Source organism: Loxodonta africana, chromosome 8 (genome assembly GCF_030014295.1).
Source record: "Loxodonta africana isolate mLoxAfr1 chromosome 8, mLoxAfr1.hap2, whole genome shotgun sequence".
Lineage (NCBI taxonomy): Eukaryota > Metazoa > Chordata > Mammalia > Proboscidea > Elephantidae > Loxodonta > Loxodonta africana.
The window spans coordinates 72,324,124-72,344,970 of NC_087349.1; the positions used below are offsets into that span (position 1 = coordinate 72,324,124).

The following is a 20,847-nucleotide window of genomic DNA, read 5'->3' on the forward strand; positions in this document are numbered from 1 at the left end:
CAGTGTTTCATTCTGTGGTACACAGGGTTGCTATGAGTCGGAACCAACTCTATGGCACCTAACGACAACATATTGAATCAGTATTTTGGCCTACTGGGAAACAATAGTTACCAATGATCACGATGTATAGGCCAGAATCTCCCATGTATTTTTCCTTCCTTCCTTTCTTCCTCCCTGCTTCCCTCCATCCCCTTTCATTTGATTTTCTTCTCTTTTTCTCCTTTATTGCTTTTTTGCTTTTCCCAATGCTTCTTGTGTACCTTATTTGTGTCATAAAATGTCTGGATGCTGGGATACTGTGAACAACACTATTAAATTTCTAAAGACTCCCTTCCAGTGGGGAAAGAGGAAAAAAAAATCCCAAACAAGCCATCATAATAAAGATGAAAATATATGTATGATGTCGAGTAATGAGGAAAATTAAGGGGAGTAAGAGGATAGACAGTAATGGGGGTGAGGAGAAAATTTTCACTGAATGGCAAAGAAAGACTTCTCCAAAGAGGTGGTATTTTAGTAGAAATATAAATGAGGGGAAGGGGCAAAATGTGTGACAATCTGGCAGAAGAATATTCTAAGATGAGGGAACCCAAAGTAAAAATTCTCCCTGAGGTGGCAATAAACTTGTTAGGGACAGCAAGGCAGCCAGTGTGGCTCAAAAAGACTGACAGAAAATGAGTCTGGAGAGATGATCATAGACTTTGTGAACCATAGTAAGAAATTTGGATTTTATTCACTCACTCTGGTTACTGTGCAGAGAATCATGCAATAGGTGCCTGTTCTTTACAAACTAGAAGTTGAGAGGCAGTTTCAAAGGGACACATAGTCCTCAGTCCATAAATTACATTTTCATACTGACGAAAGAAAGTACGATATGCTTAAGTTCTTTCAACTATATATGGACATATGATACTGTTACCTAATGTGTATGACACCTTTAAGTTTATAACATTCTTTTATTGTATTATCTCATTTCACACTCACAGTCTTTTATGGGACATACAGCTGGGATTTTAATCCTCATTTTACATATGAAACAATGAAGGCTTAAAGGTTAAAATGAATTTCCTACAACCACGATACTAATAAAACGGTTCCTAACCTTTGAACCCAAACATATTAAAGTACTTAGAAACTGATCATTAATAGCAAAAGCCACCAAAATATGAATAATGGAATATGTTACATGCAAACCAAACAAGTAACTCCCTTCAACTTTGTCTCAGTTAATAGTCTCCATGGTTCTTTCTTCTCTATCCATTTTAGAATGTCTTTCCCAGCCAGACTTCTTTCCTTTCATCTAAAATCAGTTTCTCTAGAGTTGGGAGGGTATATTTATCCCTCTACAGGCTTTTCCTCACAGCAGTGTCTAAATGCTTTTAGCTAGTTAGACACTAATATGATGCATTATTGCACTAACTAAAAAAACTACTACCTTTTAAATGAAAACAAAACAACCCTAACGACTAACGCTGTTGCCACACTTCGAAAGAATGCAAAAAAAATTAATTCCGCCTTGATTCATTATCTTGTCATGCCTGGGAACCAGTTTGAAGAGCCATTAATATTACTGAAAGAATATTCTGTGACAGTATTCTGCAAACTGCTTTTATCTCCATCCAGTTTCACAATTCCAACCGACACAGAGGTGAAAACATGTCATAGACAAATTATGAGTATAAACTGAAAAAGCAGAAATTAAGAAGAGTATTCAAGCCAAGTCACATTCATTCATTAGAATGATTTTAATGTAATTAGATCTGATACCATACAGGTACTTTTGGAATAGGTTCCATCGGCAAACATACCCTTCTTGTAGGAGCGAGCAAGCTACTTGGCTCAATATTTCCTCCCTCTCTCTCTCTTTCGGTCTGAGGCCATCAGAACTTTTTTCTGAGAAGTATATTTCATTGAAAAGTTTATAACTTTCTTTCTCTGGAATATTATAAGGTACCATTAGAGAAGGGAATTTATCATTAACTCATAGTCAGATATATAAGTTCAAAGTACTTTTAAAATTTTCTTGTAATGTCTAAACGATTTTTTAAAAGTTTAAAACATCACAAATTCAATGACTTGAATTCATCAAACTTCAGAAAAATTATCTATTTTGGTTATTGTTCTTATAGGCTTCTCCTTAGCTAAAATGAAGAAAAGTCAAAAAAAGGCATGATTATCTTCACAGGTCAGATATAGGAGAAAAAGCATAATGTAAATACCAGATGACTGTCTGCAAAAAACAAAGCAAACAAACCTCACCGATGTGTAATAAGTAGATGGTTCATTGTTCCTGTGAATCCCTGATATTGCATTCAAGAGACAGATGGGGTTCAAGCTTTTGTTTTCACTCCTTTGAAATTCTTAATTAGGCACTATGGAATTTTAAGTAACATTCAACTAGCCTAGATTTTTAGTAGTATTTGCTTTCCTTGAAAACCTGCTAATTCTCTGCCTTTTTAAAACAATTCTGCAACCAAAATTTTGTGACAGGCTAAAGGAGGAACCTGTTCTTCTCGAGTAGGAATTTACAGAAGCCTTATATAATCCCTGTCAATTACCAAGGATAAACAAATTGATGTAGCCTTTTATTCTAGATACAGAGCACAGATGATGTAAAATAGTTTTTAAACTACATCATATCAGTTACTGAATCACTACCACCAATACATTAGTATCATTAGTAGTAATTCTTATAATTATCACATGTATTCACCTGAGGAGTAAGCAACCCCTCTACCTTTAGACAAAGTTGAAATAGGGTTAAGTACTACACAGACAACATCACTTAGCTGTGCAGTCTGCCCCACATCATTTCCTCCCCCTCCCGTGGTTTTCTTTTTTCGTAATTAACTCCTACTTCGTAAAAGTATTCCCATTTATTTTGCATTTCTCGGTATTTATGCAATTCTTAAATTGTAGTTGTTTCTGAGTGATCATTTCTGCTTTTTCAAGCAAATATAATTCAAATTCTAACATGATTTTAATAAAGGGGTGCTCTGGCTATTCATCATGGGATATGAGCTTGTGGTACCTAAGATTTTCTTTAGGCTCTAAAAACAGCTCCCATACCTACATGTCACTATTGAGACAGTTAGTAGAATAATCATGCTACATTATTTGCTTCCTTGAAAACTCTAAATATAGTTGTCATATTACACAACACACTTTTAAAGTAGTAAGACAAGACTCATTATTTTATAGACTGTCATAGTCATGATTCACAGAAAAACAGCACCAGTACAAACTCTAAACTCCACTATTTTGGCAGAAAAAATTGCTCCAAAGGAGAGATGACTTCAGGCATGGCAGAGAAATGAGGTAGAAGGTGTTATAAACATTTCCTCTGGGAACTATTGGCTCCCTTCTATTTTTCCCAATTGGCTCATATACAGATATTGGGGCTGGGCATTGGGCCAGAGGCAAAGACTAATATCAGGCCCCGAAAGTAGAAGTATACCCAGAATGCAGATAAAATACACAGGATGTCCAAAAGTGATTTCAGAAGAAAATCTGAATAGATCAAAAATAGAGAATAAAAACAAAAAATAGAACTTACAAAAGAACTACTTGCTAAAGTAATTCCCAAAGTATTTGAGTTCCTTCAAATGCAGTCAGTTCTTTTGCAATATTTCTTTTAAATTGTGAATTTGTTCCAACACAACTGGTATATTAACAACAATATTAGCATAACACAAATTGGGTTTGCTTGAGTGGTTTCATCTGGGAGAGACACTAGGTGAAAGCAGAAAACTGTACCTAACTGAACTGAGCCATGTAAGAATACAAAAAACTCACCCATGTACATACCTCAAACATCTCCCAGCTACCCCAGTTCTCAGAATTCATCGTGAGCCACACTGATCCATACAGGTTACAGCTTTTCCTGTTTTTAGTTAACCTTCCTTTCACAACTCCACAATAACTCAAGCTGCAATTCTTCTGACTTCTACCTAAAAGCAAACTTCAGGACATTTAAGGTAAAGTATCATATTGTAGTATTGATGACAGAAAGGAAAAGAACTTAGATGATAGATAGATCCATCTCCATTTAACATGTGTAAAAAACCATGCTACAGTTTTTACTTGGTACTAATCTTTTTCTTTGTGTGTCATTGGCAATGATTCTAAATGCTCCATAACCCCATTTTCCCCATAAGCCCTGTGGTTTTTATTACATGATTTTGCACAGTGGGTGATTTTTAAGACACATATGTCACATTATGGCAGACCTGAATGTACAAAATAAAAGTCTAATTCCAACGCTGCATAAACCATTCAAGTAGCATTCATTCACCTATGAGATTTCTGAGATATGCAGTATTTACTATGTAAGAAACACGCTAAACTAGGGAATCATTTCATCTAACCAATACTACCAACCTAATATGATTTGAAACAAAAAGCATAAAATAGTAAAACCAGAGATCCAGTCTCTGTGAATATGAGCTTTATAATGCTGAACCAAATGCTGGCAAATGAATAGAACTCAGTCGTATAGTAAAATAGTCATTTATCACAGTCAAAGCAGGTTTTTCTAAGAATGCTAGTAATGCACTAATGCTCTGACATCAGATGCCAGCATCATCTTATAGACACAATTATATGAACAAGGACCAACAATATCACAAAAATATTTTACATAAAATCCAATGTCCATGCTTTAAAACTTTCAAATACTTATTCTAAATACACCTTTTTTTATTAAAATATTTTATTGTGTTTTCAGTGAAAGTTTACACAGCAAATTAGATTCCCATTTAACAATTTCTACACAATCTGTTCAGTGACGTTGGTTACATTTTTCACAGTGCGTCAGCTTTCTTATTATTTCTGTACTGGTTGTTCGTTTCCACTTATCTACTTTCCCTACCCCCTTGCCTTCTTTAATCTTCATTTTTTGAGTAAATGTTGGCTATTTGGTCTCATATAGATGATATTTTAAAAGAGTACTCACGGGTGGTAGCACTTAATATAAGCCAATCTGTTAGCTAAAACTGACCTCATGGAATGGTTTTGGTTGAAGGTTTAAAGTGTATCTCTGGGCGATAGGGAAACCCTGGTGGCCTAATGGTTAAGTGCTATGGCTGCTTACCAAAAGGGCAGCAGTTCAAATCCACCAGGCGCTCCTTGGAAACTCTATGGAGCAGTTCTACTCTGTCACTATGAGTCGGAATTGACTCAGCAGCACTGGGTTTGGTTTTTTGGGTCTGGGTCATAGTCTCAGGGAGTTCTCCAGTCTTAACTGGTCCAGTAAGTCTGGACTTTTCAAGAATTTGAGTTGTTATATATCTTGCCCCCATTCTATCAAGATCTATTGTGTTCCCGATCAGAATGGTCAGTAGTGGTTGCTGGGCGCCGTCTTGTCTTCTGATCTCAGGGTAGATGAGGTCGTGCTTCGTGTAAACTATTAGTCCTGTGGACTAGTTTCTTCTCCGAGTCTGGGTTTCCTTCTTTCTCTTGTACTCCGGACACATAGAGACCAATTGTATCTTATGTAAATCAATCTTATACTGAACAATAAACCAAAAACCAAACCCAGTGCCATTGAGTTGATTCCGACTCATAGCAACCCTATAGAATACAGAAATCCCCTGTTAAATATGTTTCAGGGTATCGATTATAATTTCATTCTGGAAGTCCTGAAATAAACAACTTATTAAGCAGAAATAAAAGCTATCAATATTATAAATTCAGTACGTTTCAAAATTTTATTTAAAAAAATAACAGAAGAGGACCAACTGATAAAGTTTATATAATTAACAACTTATCAAATTACTGCCTGTTTTCACGTACCATAGCAATGGATTATTTAATGGATATGGGAGCCATTAACAGTAGCAACCAAATAAAAGTATGTAACAGCTAGCATGAAATGCATTTTTAAATAGATAGGAAACTACACCTTTCTATAAATGCATGCAGGATACCTAAATAAATGGAGGAAAAAAAATACCATGTTACTGAATGTGAACAAATTGTTTGTAAAAACTTCAATTCTTCCCATAATAACACTCCAGTGGGATTGAGATTAACAACTAATTTAATGAAATTAAAGTGAAGTTTAACTGGAAAAATTAACAGATATACAGAGCCAAGTAAAATTTATAAGGAGTAATGAGAGAGGATATGCATTATCACATTTAAATAACAAAAAAAGCTGCATAATTTTAATAGTCCAGCAGCATGTAAGCATACAGAAATAAATGAAAAACAAGCTATAACCTAGAAATAGAATTTTTTTCAATATAGCATTTAATATATAACAAATAAAGCACTAAGTCAATAATGAAAATGTGTTGTTTAAGTAAATGCTAAGAAGGAAATGAAGAGGTGTTGGGAAAATAATCAATTTAGGTCTTCAAATTGATTGTTGTTCTTGTCAGGTGCTGTCAAATCCATTCTGACTCATAGCTAGCCTATAATCTTTACAGGAGCAGATTGCCAAGACTTTTCTCCCATGGAGCTGCTGGGTGAGTTTGAACCATGAATCTTTTGGTTAGCAACTGTGATGGTTAAGGGTTATGTGTCAACTTGTCTAGGCCATGATTCTCAGTGGTTTCACAGATATTATGCAATCATCTTCCATTTTGGGATATGACATAAGCAGCCAAACACTTGAACAACCAATCAGTTGAAAGCCAATTAGTTGAAATCCAATCAGTTTCACTGGGTGTGTGGCCTGCATCCAATATATATGGATGTTCTGCCAAAGCATTCTCTGGATCCTACATCTGACTTGTCATCCTCTGGGTTCTCTAGAGGTGCAAAACCAGTGAAGTGTGTGCGTGTATATATATATATATATAAATTTTTTTTATATATATACATATATACACACACACATATACATATATATATCAAAACCGAAAACCCAAACCCATTGCCAGCGAGTCGATCTCGACTCATAGCGACCCTATAAACAGAAAGATTTATTTCAAGAAAATGGTCCATGCAGTTGTGGAAGCTGGCAAGTCCCAAAACCATGGGTCAAGCATCAGTGAAGATTCACAGGCACTCTCCAGAGCTGGTGTTTGCACGGTCAGCCTTCCAGACTGCTGTGGAGAATGGCTTCGGTGTTGTGCACAGCCAGGGGAAGGCCAAGTAGGTGGGGGGCGGGGGGAGCAGGGGTGGGTGGTGCAGTGGAGAAGTATTTCATCCATAATGCTGACTTGGTGTTAGATGAAGTGCAGGACTTCCTCAGAGAGCATATGACCACCAAGTCTGATACAGTTGTGGAGCAAGTCTGCCCCAGGTAAGCCAGCAGCTGCAGATCATGCTCCACCACTTCCAGAGGGGTGATGGGGCTGCTCTGAAGGAGATGGCCTCCCACATCACCCTAAGAAAGTGCAAGGTCACAGCCACTGCATTTATGACAGCCAGAGGGACTGCCAAAGATGAGGATGATGCAGACAGTGCAGAGGAGATGCAGGTCAGAGGATGATGAGTTGGATGCAGGATCCTGAGAGAGCTGTGCCAAAACATCCATATATACTGGAGGTAGGTCATACCCCCAAGGAAACTGACTGGCTTTCAACTGACTGGCTGCTTACATGAGATCACAAAATAGAGGATGATTACATAATATCTGCCAAATCACTGAGAATCATGGCCTAACCAAGATGACACATAACCTTAACCATCATAGCAGCAGAGTGCTGAACTGTTACACCACCACAATTCCCATTCAGCTCAATAATACACCAGAATAAATTTCAGATACATTAAAGGGCTGGACAATTTTTTAAATCATAAAAGTACAAGAAGAAAGTACAAGTCAACATGTATCTGTTCCTGGTGTAAAAGACAGGATTCTAAGCAAAAAAGTAAATCATAAAAAAAATTCCTATGTTAAAAAAAGGCAAAATAAGCCACAAAATGAGAAATCAATAAGTCTCTAAATTTCAAGTGTCCATTCAAATTAATTAAAAAAAAATTAAGATCACCATAGAAAACTGGATCAAACACTGATCAGTTTATGAAAGGATTAAAAAAAAAAAGGGCAAACAAATGTATATTAAACCTTACTACTAAACTGAAATCAAAAGTTAAAAACTGATTTTCTTCTAACAAATTAGCAAATATTTTTAATATTGAATACTAGTGATGTTGCAGTAAAATGTAGCTCTTATATTCTGCTGAGGGAAAGCAATATTTTTCTCTAATCTTTCCTGTAAGCATTTTTATATTGAAGTTCTTGTAAACTTATACTCTTGAACAATTCATTTCATTTTTGGGATGCTACTCCAAGGAAAAAAATAAGAAATGCATATAAAGAAATACATGTTCTTCAGAATATTATCTATAATAGTAAATAATTATAAATTTCTTAAATTCTCAAAATACACAAAGAAGTAATTCTGATATACTGTTTATTACAGAGTATGCGCTAACCACTACCAATATGATTTACTAAAAATATCTATTATGTAGAAAATACCTATGATTTACTTTCTATTAAAAATGAAGAAAATAAGATTATACAGTGATTAAAATATTTTACATATGTCTATAAGTAAATGTGCATACACACAGATAATCAGAGAGACCAGATAGACATGAAGGAAACTGAAAATATTTCCAGCAGGCATTTCTGTTGTAGAATTACAGAGTATTTAAGTTTATTTTTCCTTTTTATATATTTCTAATTTTAAAATACAATCTAATATAACATCAGAAAAAAATTTTACAATACAATATAACATCATACTCAAGTCAATTGGAACAAAGACAAGTAGAAGAAGTATGGTACACAGACAAATCAGACTAAAAGTTAGCAGAAGGGCAGAACAGATTACATTAGCATTTTCAAAGTATCTCTCTGACGGCCATGTATAGGCTAGATTTCAAAACCAAAAGCAAGTTAGCAGACAAAAAGCCAACTACCTTTTTATTCTCAATTTCTAAACCCAGAGCTGAAGGAATATTTCTAACATTCTGAGCTTGACAGGGAAAATTTTTTCAAGAACAATTTCTCTTAATTTACTTTTCTCTGTTTCACTTATGTGAGGCATCATGGGGTTCCAGAGTTCTCTGCCCTCTTTTTATCCCTCACTATTCCCTCATCCAGTGGGAAGGGAATGTTTCCATAGTACGTGGGAGCTGGCTTGTACTTGCAAGAGCCAGGTATATGCATCTCTTCCCAACTCCACATTCAGTGAGGTCAAGTTCGTAGCATGAAATCAATAATGGTGGGATTATTTACACCATTGACAGTGGCTACAAATCATGGCACTTTCCTCCCTCCCCAAAAAGCAGGTTGTTAAACATTTATCAGCATAACCTGGTTTTAGTATATCAAAGTAATACAATAAAAATTTTAAAAAAACATTTTCTTCTAGATGCTATTAAGACTGTGAAGACCCAAGGCAATTAGAATTTGCAGGCATGAATTCAGGAGACAGCTGTATAAAAGAGGATTTTCTTGGAGAAACCCACAACTGCCATCAAAGTCTGGCTGGAGAGAGGTAGAAAAGAAAGGATAATGGGAGATAAAGAGGGTGATTTCAGGGTACCTCTGTGGAGTTGTCTAATTCTTAAATTTTATTGTTAATCTTTTGAATTTCTATTTGCTGTCTCCCTATGGATTCTAGCAACCTATTAAATTTGTCATTCTGATCTTGTATAGCTTTCCTGAATTCCTCTATCGCTTTGTCTGTGTGTTCCTTGGCTTGGTCAGAGTTTTACCTGATCACCTTCCTGATCTCTTGAAGAGCTCTGTATATTAATCTTCTGAATTCTACCTCCAGTAATTCTAAGATTTATCTTCCTCTGGAAGGTTTCTTGGTTCTTTGTTTTGGTCACTTGCTGGAACCATCTTGATCTGCTTCTTTATGTGATTTGATATTTTAATTGTCTCCAAGCCATCAATAAAGCCATCAATAAAAAAAAAAAAAATTTTTTTTTTTTAATCAATAAGTTATATTTATTGTATGTTTGCTTACTGCGTCCTAGCTTTTTCTTTTATTTTGTTTTGTTTTGATATGCCCAAATAGGCTGGGTGTGTGAGCTACTTTGGTTATTGGCATCTTTGAACTTCTCATGCCCTGTCACCAGGTGATAAGAGCTGCTACTAGGTGTGTGAGCCCAGGAGTCTGTTTACTTTTCTTGTATGGATTCAGCTCCGGCGTCCAGGTGATCGGTCACCGAGTATGTGGTGCAGGCTCTCACATACAGTCCTAGATAGGCAGACCTATGTAGGGGTGATTGGAGCAGGTGCAGTTATCTGGACGTAGTAGGGGTCTATGTGCTGAGCAAGGTAAGGGGTTGATGGCTGCCTCTGAGTACCTAGGTGGAAGGTATGTCCCTGTCCCCTAGGGCACATAGGTGGGTGGGTTTTGCAGCTGGACTATGGGCACCTAATGCAGTTGACTGTAAGGTCTGGGAGGCACCACTTATTATCACACCAAAAATAAAAAATAATTTTTTTTTTTTTTTTTTGTCATAGGTGGCTAGGTGGAATGGGTGAATCCGCCAGTCCTCAGGCCCCTGATGTGGGTGGATGAAGATCCTGCTTAATGGGCAGGGCAGTGTCAAATGTCATGAATCTGCCACTGCTCTTGGCTGTTGCAGTGAAAATAGGCTTCAAGTATATACCCTGTTGTTCTATGCTAATGTGGGCCTATACTGGTGAATTGGCCCACACAGGTCTAGGCAGGGGTAAAGGGCATTCGAAGTCCATGGACCTCTTATGCCTGTGCATAGGCAAAGGGACAGTGCCTAATTTGAATTCCCAGCTTAGGGCATGTGGTGATTTCTTAAAGCCAAGAGACTGGTTTGGGCGTGGTTAGTCCCTAGTAACTAGCTTAGGGGAGTTGGCAGGTTTTATATGTTTGTTTGTTTTTTCCCCTAAAGCCTCAAGACTGGTTTGGTCACAATAGCTCCTATTTCCAGGTTAGGGGGTGTGGCAATTGTTGAATTCTGCTGGATTGGTATCAGAGCTAAGTGGGGAGGGGGTGGGTGACGGGAAAGAGGCACTTCTCTGCTACGAAAGTCCCAGAGGGTGAGGATTTCTTTTGATCTGGTGGGGTAGGTTAGATGCTTGCATTTAACTGTCACAGATCCAGTGCTGCTTCCCCCTGGCTCTGGAGGATTGTGCAGACTCTCCACCACCCAGTCTTTCCCAAAGTGATAAAATACATCCCAAGCACTACTGCTTGCCTCAGCCTACATGCACCAGCCAATCCAGCATGCAGCATGCCAGCTAGCTCAAGTCTGACACTTCTTTGCTGCTTCTGAACTGTCTCTCCTTCCCCCTGCTGCTCAGTCTGACTCCTCAACTTTGTCTTTGATGTTCAGGGCTCCTAGACTGTAATGTATAATCAATTCACTTCCTTTTTCTGGTCTTTGTTGTAAGAGGGACCACAGGATGCATCTGACTATTCCCCATCTTGGCCCTGCCTCCTCAGGGTATCTCTGTAAGGAGATTCAGCATTGGTTTAAAAGCAACTGGAGTAGAAAAGTAAACAAGTGATTGTTCCACTCTCTGAAATCAAGAATGTGGAGGGATTCTTTGTCTTACTCAGAACTCCATCATGCTCTATAACTGGAACAGCCCTGGTGTGATCTCAGGATTCTTATTATACTTCACAGAACCTAGCAAGTTGCAATATGCTTAGTAAGCACACAATAGATAACTATCAGACAGAAATGAACAAAACCAAATTTCTCCTTTCTTTATTGTAGTATCTGATAAGCCTGTATTGACAGATAGCTATGTAAACAATTAGAGGAAATAAATCCTGCCTAAAAAGAATTCTAATTGGCAAATCAATTTAAACAATGATCTTTCTAAAATGCAAATTGTCTCACTCATGTCTTTCCCCATTAAAACCATCCAGTGGTTGTCCATTGTTCACTACATGAGTTTTAAAATTCTTAGCAAAGTGCATTAGCCAAAAAAACTCATTGCCAGGGAGTTGATTCCAACCCATAGCAACCCCAGAGGACAGAGTAGAACTGCCCCATAGGGTTTCCAAGAAGCAGCTGGTGGATTTGAACAGCCGACCTTTTTTGTTAGTAGCCATATCACTTAACCACTGTATCACCAGAGCTCCACAAAGTGCATTAGGCGATTCATGATCTGGCTCTGCCAACTTTCCATCCTCTGCAAAATGCAGCCTCATATCCTCCCTTGCCATATCCCTCCACTCTCCTGCTCCCTCTCACCTTCCTGCAACAGAATAGATTAGCTGGCTCTATATACATACATAGAGCTCACTAAAAGTTCCCATCCAACACCCCATATCACACTGAATTGAAAACCATAAATCTACATCCTTTACAGGACAATAGGCTCTGTGAGAGAAGAGACTGTATTCATCATATCCTCATTTGTCCCATGCTTTGTGCATAGATGTTCAGGAAATGTTTTTAATGAATAGATGGACAAATATTTCAAGAGTACATTAATACCAATATCCCTCAGGAATACAGAAGAAAAAATTCTCAACAAAATTCTACCCAACAGAATACAACAGTGTATCAAAAAAACAATACATCACGATGAGGTGGTATTCATACCAGGAATCCAAGGGTGGTTCAATAACAGAAAATCAATCAATGTAACTCACCACACAAATAAAACAAAGGAAAAGAATCACACAATCATCTCAATCGATGTAAAAAAGGCTTTTGATAAAACCCAACATCCTTTCCTGATAAAAACTCTCAACAAAACAGCAACAGAATGGAAATTCCTCAACATAATTAAGGGCACATACACAATACCATCAGCCAACATTATTCTCAATGGAGATTGAAAGCATTATCCTTGAAAATGGGAATGAGACAAAGGTGACCATCATTACCACTCTTACTCAATATTGTACTGGGAATTCTAGCCAGAGCAAGAAAGCAAGAAAGGGAAATAAGGGCAGCCAATTTGATAAGAAAGAAATAAAACTAACCCTATTCACACATGGCATGATCCTAAACATAGAAAATCCCAGAGATGCCACAAGAAAGTTACTGGAACTGAAAGAAGGTTCAGCAAAGTGTCAGGGTACAAGATCAATCTACAAAAATAAGTTGGATTCATCTACACCAGCAAGAAGAACTCCAAAAAGGAAATCAAGAAAACAACACCATTTATAATAGCCCCCTAAAGGATAAAAATACCTAGGAGTAAATCTAATCAGGGACATAAAAGACTTATCCAAGGAAAACTACAAAACACTACTGTGGGAAACCAAAAAAATAAAAGAGACCTATGTATATGGAAAAACATACCATGCTCATGGATAGGAAGATTTAACATTGTGAAAATGTCAATACTACCCAAAGTGATCTACAGACATAATGCAATTTCAATCCAAATCCCAAGAATATTCTCTAACAAAATGGAAAAACTAATATCCAACTTTATATGGAAAGGAAAGAGGCCCTGAATAGTAAAGCACTATTGAAGAAGAACAAAGAAGGAGGCCTAACACTTCCTGATCTCTGAACTTAATATACAGCCATGGCAGTCAAAACTGCCCAGTACTGGTAAAATGACAGACACACAGATCAATGGAACAGAATTAAGGATCCAGAATTAAATCCATCCAGCTATGGACAGCTGGTCTTTGACAAAGGGTAGAAGTTCATTCAATAGAGAAGAGATAGTCTCTTTAACAAAAGGTGATGGCAAAACTGGATATCCATTTGCAAAAGAAAAAAACAAACAGGATCCATACCTCACACCATACGTAAAAACTAACACAAATGGATCAAAGACCTAAATGTTAAACCTAAAACTATAAAGTTCTTGGATGATGATTCAGGGACAAAGCTAGGGGTCCTAATTTATGGCATAAATACACTATCAAACATAACCAAAAATGCACAAACAACAGAAGATAAACTAGTTAACTAGAATCTCCTAAAAATTAAATACCTCTGATTATCAAAAGACTTTACCAAAAGAGTAAGGAGAGAACCTACGGGCTGCAAAAATGTTTTGGCAACAACATATCTGAAAGGGTCTAACCTCTAAAATATATAGATAACTTCAACACCTCAACAACAAAAAGACAAACAATCCAATCAAAAAATGGGCAAAGAACAAGAACATACACCAAGGAAGACATCCAGGTAGCTAACAAATACATGAAGAGACGCTCAGGATCATCAGACATTAGAGAAATGCAAATCAAAATTACAATGAGATACCATTTCACCCCTGCAAAAATGGCATTTATCCAAAAAAAAAAACAGGAAACAACAAATGCTGGCAAGGTTGTGGGGAGACTGAACTCTTCCATGCTGCTGGTGGGATTGTAAGGTACAAGCACTATGGAAGATGGTATGGCACTTCCTCAAAAAGCTAGAAATAGAAATATGATCCAGCAATCCCATTCCTAGGTATATGCTGTTGTTGTTAGGTGCGCCGAATCGGCTCTAACTCATAGCGACCCTATGCACCACAGAAAGAAACACTGCCCAGTCCTGCGCCATCCTTATAAACTTTGCTATGCTTCAGCTCATTGTTGCAGCCACTGTGTCAGTCCACCTCATTGAGGGTCTTCCTCTTTTCCACTGACCCTGTACTTTGCCAAGCATGATGTCCTTATCCCATTCCTAGCTATATATCCTAGAGAAATTACAGTAGTGCCATGAATAGACATATGCACAGCCACGTTCACTGCATTATTGACACAGCGGAAAGATGGAAACAACCTAAGTGTCCATGAATGGATGAATGGCTAAACAAAATGTGGTACATACATACAATGGTACATACCTACAACAACAAAGAATGATGATGATTCCACGAAACATCTTAAAACATGGATGAATTTGGAGGACATTACGCTGAATGAAATAAGTCAACCACAAAAGGAAAAATACTGAATGACACCACTTTTATAAAAAATCAAGAACAGGTTTATACACAGAAAGCAATGTTCTTTGATGGTTACCAGAGATAGGAGTAGAAGGGAAGAAGAATCACAAAATAGTCCCCCCTAAAAAACAAGATAGTAGACATGTGTTAATTCTGCTGAAGGAACGGCAATACACAATACGGGGGAAGTCAGCACAATGTGACCAAGGCAAATGAAGACACTAAGAAGTAAGCAAATTAAAGGACAACTACGATAAATGCTTTCTTCATGTTTGATGCCCTGAATGTCATCCCACAACTCATTTGGTCTTCAGTCGTTAGTGTTCAATGCATCAAATCTATTCTTGAGATGGTCTCCAAATTTCAGGTGGGATATACTCAAGGTAGTATTTTGGTTTTCCTGGACTTGTTTTCTTTTTTTTTCAGCTTCAGCTTGCATATGATATTGATGAGCAATATCATTGCTGATGTCAGATGGACCTTGGCTGAAAGCAGGAATGCCAGAAAGATGTTTACCTGTGTTTTACTGATTCTGTAACAGCATTTGACTCTGTGGATCATAACAGATTATGGATAACACTGTGAAGAATGGGAATTCCAGAACACTTAATTATATTCACGCAGAACCTGTACATAGACCAAAAGGCAGTTGTTCGAACAGAACGAGGGGCTGCTGCATGGTTTAAAATCAAGAAGGGTATGTGCCAGGGTTGTAGCCTTTCACCATTACTTATTCAATCTGTACTCTGTGCAAGTTATCCGAGAAGCTGGGCTATATGAAGAACAGGGCATCAGGATTAGTGGAAGGCTTAATAACCATCTTCCATATGCAGATGACACAACCTTGCTTGCTGAAAGTGAAGAGGACTTGATGCACTTACTAATGAAGACCAAAAACTATAGTCTTCAATATCGAATACACCTCAACATAAAGAAAACAAAAACCCTCACAACTGGACCAATAAGCAACATCATGATAAAAGGAGAAAATATTGAAGTTATCGAGGATTTCATTCTACTTGGATCCACAAACAACGTATTGCATTGGGCAAATCTGCTGCAAACGACCTATTTAAAGTGCTCAAAAGCAAAGATGTTGCTTTTAGGACTAATGTGCACCTGCCCCCAGGTCACAATATTTTCAATTGCCTTATATACATGTGAAAGCTGGACAATGAGTAAAGAAGACCAAAGAAGAATTGATGCCTTTGAATTATGGTGTTGGGGAAGAATACTGAGTATGCTATGAACTGCCAGAAGAACGAACAAGTCTGTCTTGGAAGAAGTACAGCCAGAGTGCTCCTTGGAAGTGATGATGGTGAGACTTTGTTTCACATACTTTGGACATGTTATCAGGAGATACTAGTCCCTGGAGAATGACATCATGCTTGGTAAGGTAGAGTGTCCGTAAAAAAGAGGAAGACCCTTGACTAGATGGATTGACACACTGGCTACAACAATGGTCTCAAACAGCAACAATAGTGAGGATGGCGCAGGACCAGGCAGTGTTTCATTCTGTTATACTAACAACAGTAATAACAACCAAAAATCTGTGAGTGGTTACATAGGTAGATATGTATGCCGTATAGGTGTGGAAGGTGTATGGGAGTACATGCATGTCCGTGTATAGGTACAGTCATGGGCATTTGTATATATGTATTTGTATGTGCTGCATATACATTCATATACATAACTGAGCACATAGCGGGTACAGTTACGGAAACTTCTTAGACATAGCCAAACACATCATGGGGCTGTGTTACTGGATTTGAAGGCTAAGGACCATAGTCTCGGGTGACATCTAGGTCAACTGGCATACCTTAGAGATAATGTTTTATGTTCCAGCTTGGCGAGTAACATCTGGGTCTTAAAAGTTTGTGAGTAGCCATCTAAGATACAACTGCTGGTCTCTTTCCATCCAGAGCAAGGGAAAGTGAAAGAAACCAAAGACTCAAGGAACCAATTAGTCCATAGGACTAATGACCCACATAAACCATGGCCTAGTCTAGCCTAAGACCAGAAGAACTAGATGGTGCCTGGCCACCACTACTGACAGCTCTGACCAGGGACATGGTAGAAGGTTCCAGTTAGAACGGGATAAAAATGTAGAACAAAGCTCAAACTCATTAAAAAAAAAAACAAAGATCAGACTTACTGGACTAATTGACACTGGAGGAAACCCTGAGACGATTGCCCTAAGACATCCTTTCAACCTGGTACTAAAGCCACTCCTAGAGGTCACCTTTCAACCAAATAATAGATTGTCCTATAAAATAAACAGTAACACCCATGAGGAATTTGCTCCTTAAAACAATCAACTAAAGGGAACCAAAAAGGCAGCATTTGCCCAAAGGCAAAGATGAGAAGGCAAGGAGGAGCAGAAAAACTGGTGGGATGGAAATGGAGAAGGCAGGGTGGGAATGGGGAGACTGCTGACACATTGCAGGGATAGCAACCGATGCCACCGAAAAATCTGAGTATGAATTGTTCAATAGGACTAATTTGCTGTGTAAATTTTCACCTAAAGCACAATAAAAATGTTTTTAAAAGTTGACACAAGGCTTTGGGCCAGGCCTTAGGAAACAAATATGAGGTCCATACACCCTGGATTCTTGATTAGTTAAAAAAAAAATGAAATTGCATCCTTAAAAATAAAGGTAATTGATTCCATGTGGGGGGAAAAAAGTACACAGACGTTTCTAGGGACGAGAAGCTATTTAATTACACTATAGTTATTATTGCTCTAACATTTATTCTTTATAGGTTATGAAGGGTTACATGGCACCAAGAAAATGCTTAAAGATCCTTACCTAGCTAATGGAGTTTAAGTCCCACTCTGCTTTTATCTTAAATACGCTGCCAATTCAAAGAAAAATCCCCTTTATGCTTTGGACAGAACTGCTTGTTGCCATCTGAGACTAACTTTCCAACCATTGTCTTCCTTATTCAAAGAAAACCAAGGAAAAGGATAGGTTAAGTTTAATTAAAAATTTACTAAATTAGACGTAAGATTTATCGTCATTTAATTCTCTGAGGACAAGTGTGTCTTTGTATGTGTGTATAAATACATATATACCTAGAGATACATTCAAAACTTAAATTGAAAGAAAATTAAGAAAAAAATTTTTTTAATTTAACAAAATAAATAAAATTTCATATCACATATATATGTATCTATCTATGTCTATATATATATGGAAACCCTGGTGACATAGTGGTTAAGTGCTACAGTTGCTAACCAAAAGGTCAGCAGTTCGAATCCACCAGGCCTCCTTGGAAACTCTATGGGGCAGTTCTACTCTGTACTATTGGGTTGCGATGAGTCGGCATCAGCCTGACGGCAATGGCTTTATTTCCACTGAGCAGACTGATTAACCTAAACAATTCCCATCAGTATCCACCTCTCCCTCGAATAACAAACCATGTCATTCTAACTTGACCAAATGATGTTCTCTGTTGATTAAAAATGAAACCTATGGCTAATTCTATGTACTTCAGTCAAGGCTAATTTTTCTTAAGAATGACCCAACATTTAGTTCTGCATAAATTTGCCTACGAGGCAGTTCCATACAGAGTTTTTAATAGTGTGCATGCCTAATGCCAGACATCTGTTTTAAACCTATCTTCTTTATTTTACTCATTCCAACTAATTGCATTATTTTGGTAAGCAGAAGAAACAAGTAATTTAAGATGACATCTTTCTGAACCAGGCCCAGACTAACTAGTTTTTTCCTCCCCAAAAGATGTAAAAACAGATGTTTTAGTTACTCTGCCCTGATAATGCGTATCTTTTTATTATGGAATCAATTTGTCTAATTTTCTCCTTTTAACTGATATTACTACTTGCAATCTTTAAAATTTCCTGTTGCAATTTTTATGTTTAACCACTTTTAACTTCCAAATCTGACACCCTTTGATGCAGAAATGCCTCCTATTCAATAGGCTTGGCGTTTTCAGTGGAAGGACTTCAGGCTGGGTAAGAGCATGAACAATCTCTGACAAAATTAACATTGTGGCACCAAATAACTACTCAAAATTTGTTTCCTCATCTATAAAATGAAGAAGTCCGACTAGAACATACCTCAGTTCTCCAGGGCCAAGGATAGGAGCCTGGCTCTTACCCACTTTTTGTGGTGTTAAGAGAAAATGGAGCCAACAAAGGAAAAAGAAAGGAGCAGTAAGATAAGTTGGGGAAAAGCTTCTCAGCTTTTTTTTTTTTTTAGATTATTGCCACAAAGCTAGAAAGAAAAGAGTGGCATAAAGAAGGAGGTTGTCAACACTGCCAAGGGATAATGATAATGGTTCTTGACACTTATACAGTATTTTACAGTTTCGAAAATTTTTTTCATGTGAGGGAAGCAGGCAGATATTAATTTTCCTCTTTTATAGATGAACATATCTACGTTAAGAAAGATTAGAAAAGGCAAAGAAAAGAACTCACGAATATGGGAAAATCCAAATCATAGAATATTTTCCCTCAGGGTCATGACCTGTCTAGTCTAGATAGCGTGGGTTCGAACCTCCACTGGGTGTCTACTGACCCCGTGACCTCTCTGGATCTCTGATTTCAGCAGTTTATCTGTAAAACTGCTGCTGGTTGCTGTTGAGTCAATTCTGGTTCATAGCAACCCCGTGTGACAAAGTAGACCTGCTCGACAGGATTTCCTAGGCTGTAATCTGTACAGGAGCAGATTGCCTGTTCCTTCTTCCACGGACCTGATGGGTGGGTTTGAACTGCCCACCTTTTAGGTTAGCAGCCAAGCGCTTAACTGTGTGCCACCCAGAGCTCCTTACCTGTAAACTAGAGACTCTGAAAAAAAAAAAAAAACCTTGCCTTAAAGACTTGTAAGGATTAAATGACTGGGTACATGTAAGCAGAAGTAAAGCACTTAGGACAGTCTCTGACGCTGTATATATGAAACAAACAAAAAAACCAAACCTGTTGCCATCAAGTCAATTCAGACTCATAGTGATCCTATAGTACAGAGTAGAACTGCCCCACAGAGTTACCAAGGAGCCCCTGGTGGATCTGAACTCCCAACTTTTTGGTTAGCATCCATAGCACTTAACCACTATGCCGCTAGAGTTTCCTCTATATATGAAAGCTGCTATTATTACAAAGTCACTAAGTTGGCCAGTAGGAGTAGCTGGGTGGCACAAACAGATAAGCACTCGACTATTAGCTGCAATTGGCAGTTTGAACTCACCCAGAAGCATCTCAGAAGACGGGGCTGGCAATCTGCTTCCAAAAGGTCATAACCTTCAAAACCCCTTGGAACAGTACTATCCTGTACACATGGGGTTGCCACGAGTCCAAATGGACTCTACAGCAGCTAACAAGTTGACCAGCATATGGAAAATGCAGGCTAAGCTTTACTGCCTCAATTTACCTTCCCTCTATGGGACTCTAGAGGAGTTATGGATGTAAAGGAAATGTGTCAGAGGAATCCTAATGAGGAGTGGCCAAGCAGTCACTTAATGGAGCAGGATGACAACAAGGTCTCAGCCTCCCATCCCTGCCACAAATGTTGGGAGTGGTTAAGGCCTGTCCTGGGAAGTCTCCTCAAAGAATAGCGTATAATTATACAGCCAGCATTTTTCCACTTGCAAAGAGTTTTCATCACACTAATAGGTGCTTTTGCTTCAAGACTGTTATGTTAAGTCATAACGTGATTTAACTCTAGTCTAAGAAATTGTACAAGTGTAAGCATGTAAGTTAATTACTTTTAATATGTTGAAAACAGAATTAACTCATGTAGTAACATCTGGTGGGTCTATTTGCTTTTTCAAATTAGGATAATTAGAACTGACAAAGTATCTTCATTTCCATTTCTCTTTCTCATTGCCCCTTTGATTATTTGCAAGTTTGTTTTTTCTTTCATTTTACTCAACATCCCTCAATTTGTTTTATTTTAAACTATAGCAGCTGTGGAGCCCTGGTGGTACAACGGTTAAGAGCTAGGCTGCTATGCAAAAATTTAACAATTCAAATTCACCAGCCACTCCTTGGAAACCCTGTGGGGGAG

General features: G+C 37.8%; 1 long non-coding RNA gene across 1 annotated transcript in view; it reads right to left on the reverse strand.

Annotated features, from left to right (window-relative positions):
* LOC135232240 (uncharacterized) overlaps positions 1-5,558 on the reverse strand; it is a 46,442-nt gene extending 40,884 nt beyond the window's left edge. Inside the window, exon 1 of the long non-coding RNA XR_010322693.1 lies at positions 3,805-5,558. This is a non-coding gene — a long non-coding RNA (uncharacterized LOC135232240). The remainder of the gene's footprint in view (positions 1-3,804) is intronic.
* Positions 5,559-20,847: the final 15,289 nt, after the last annotated feature.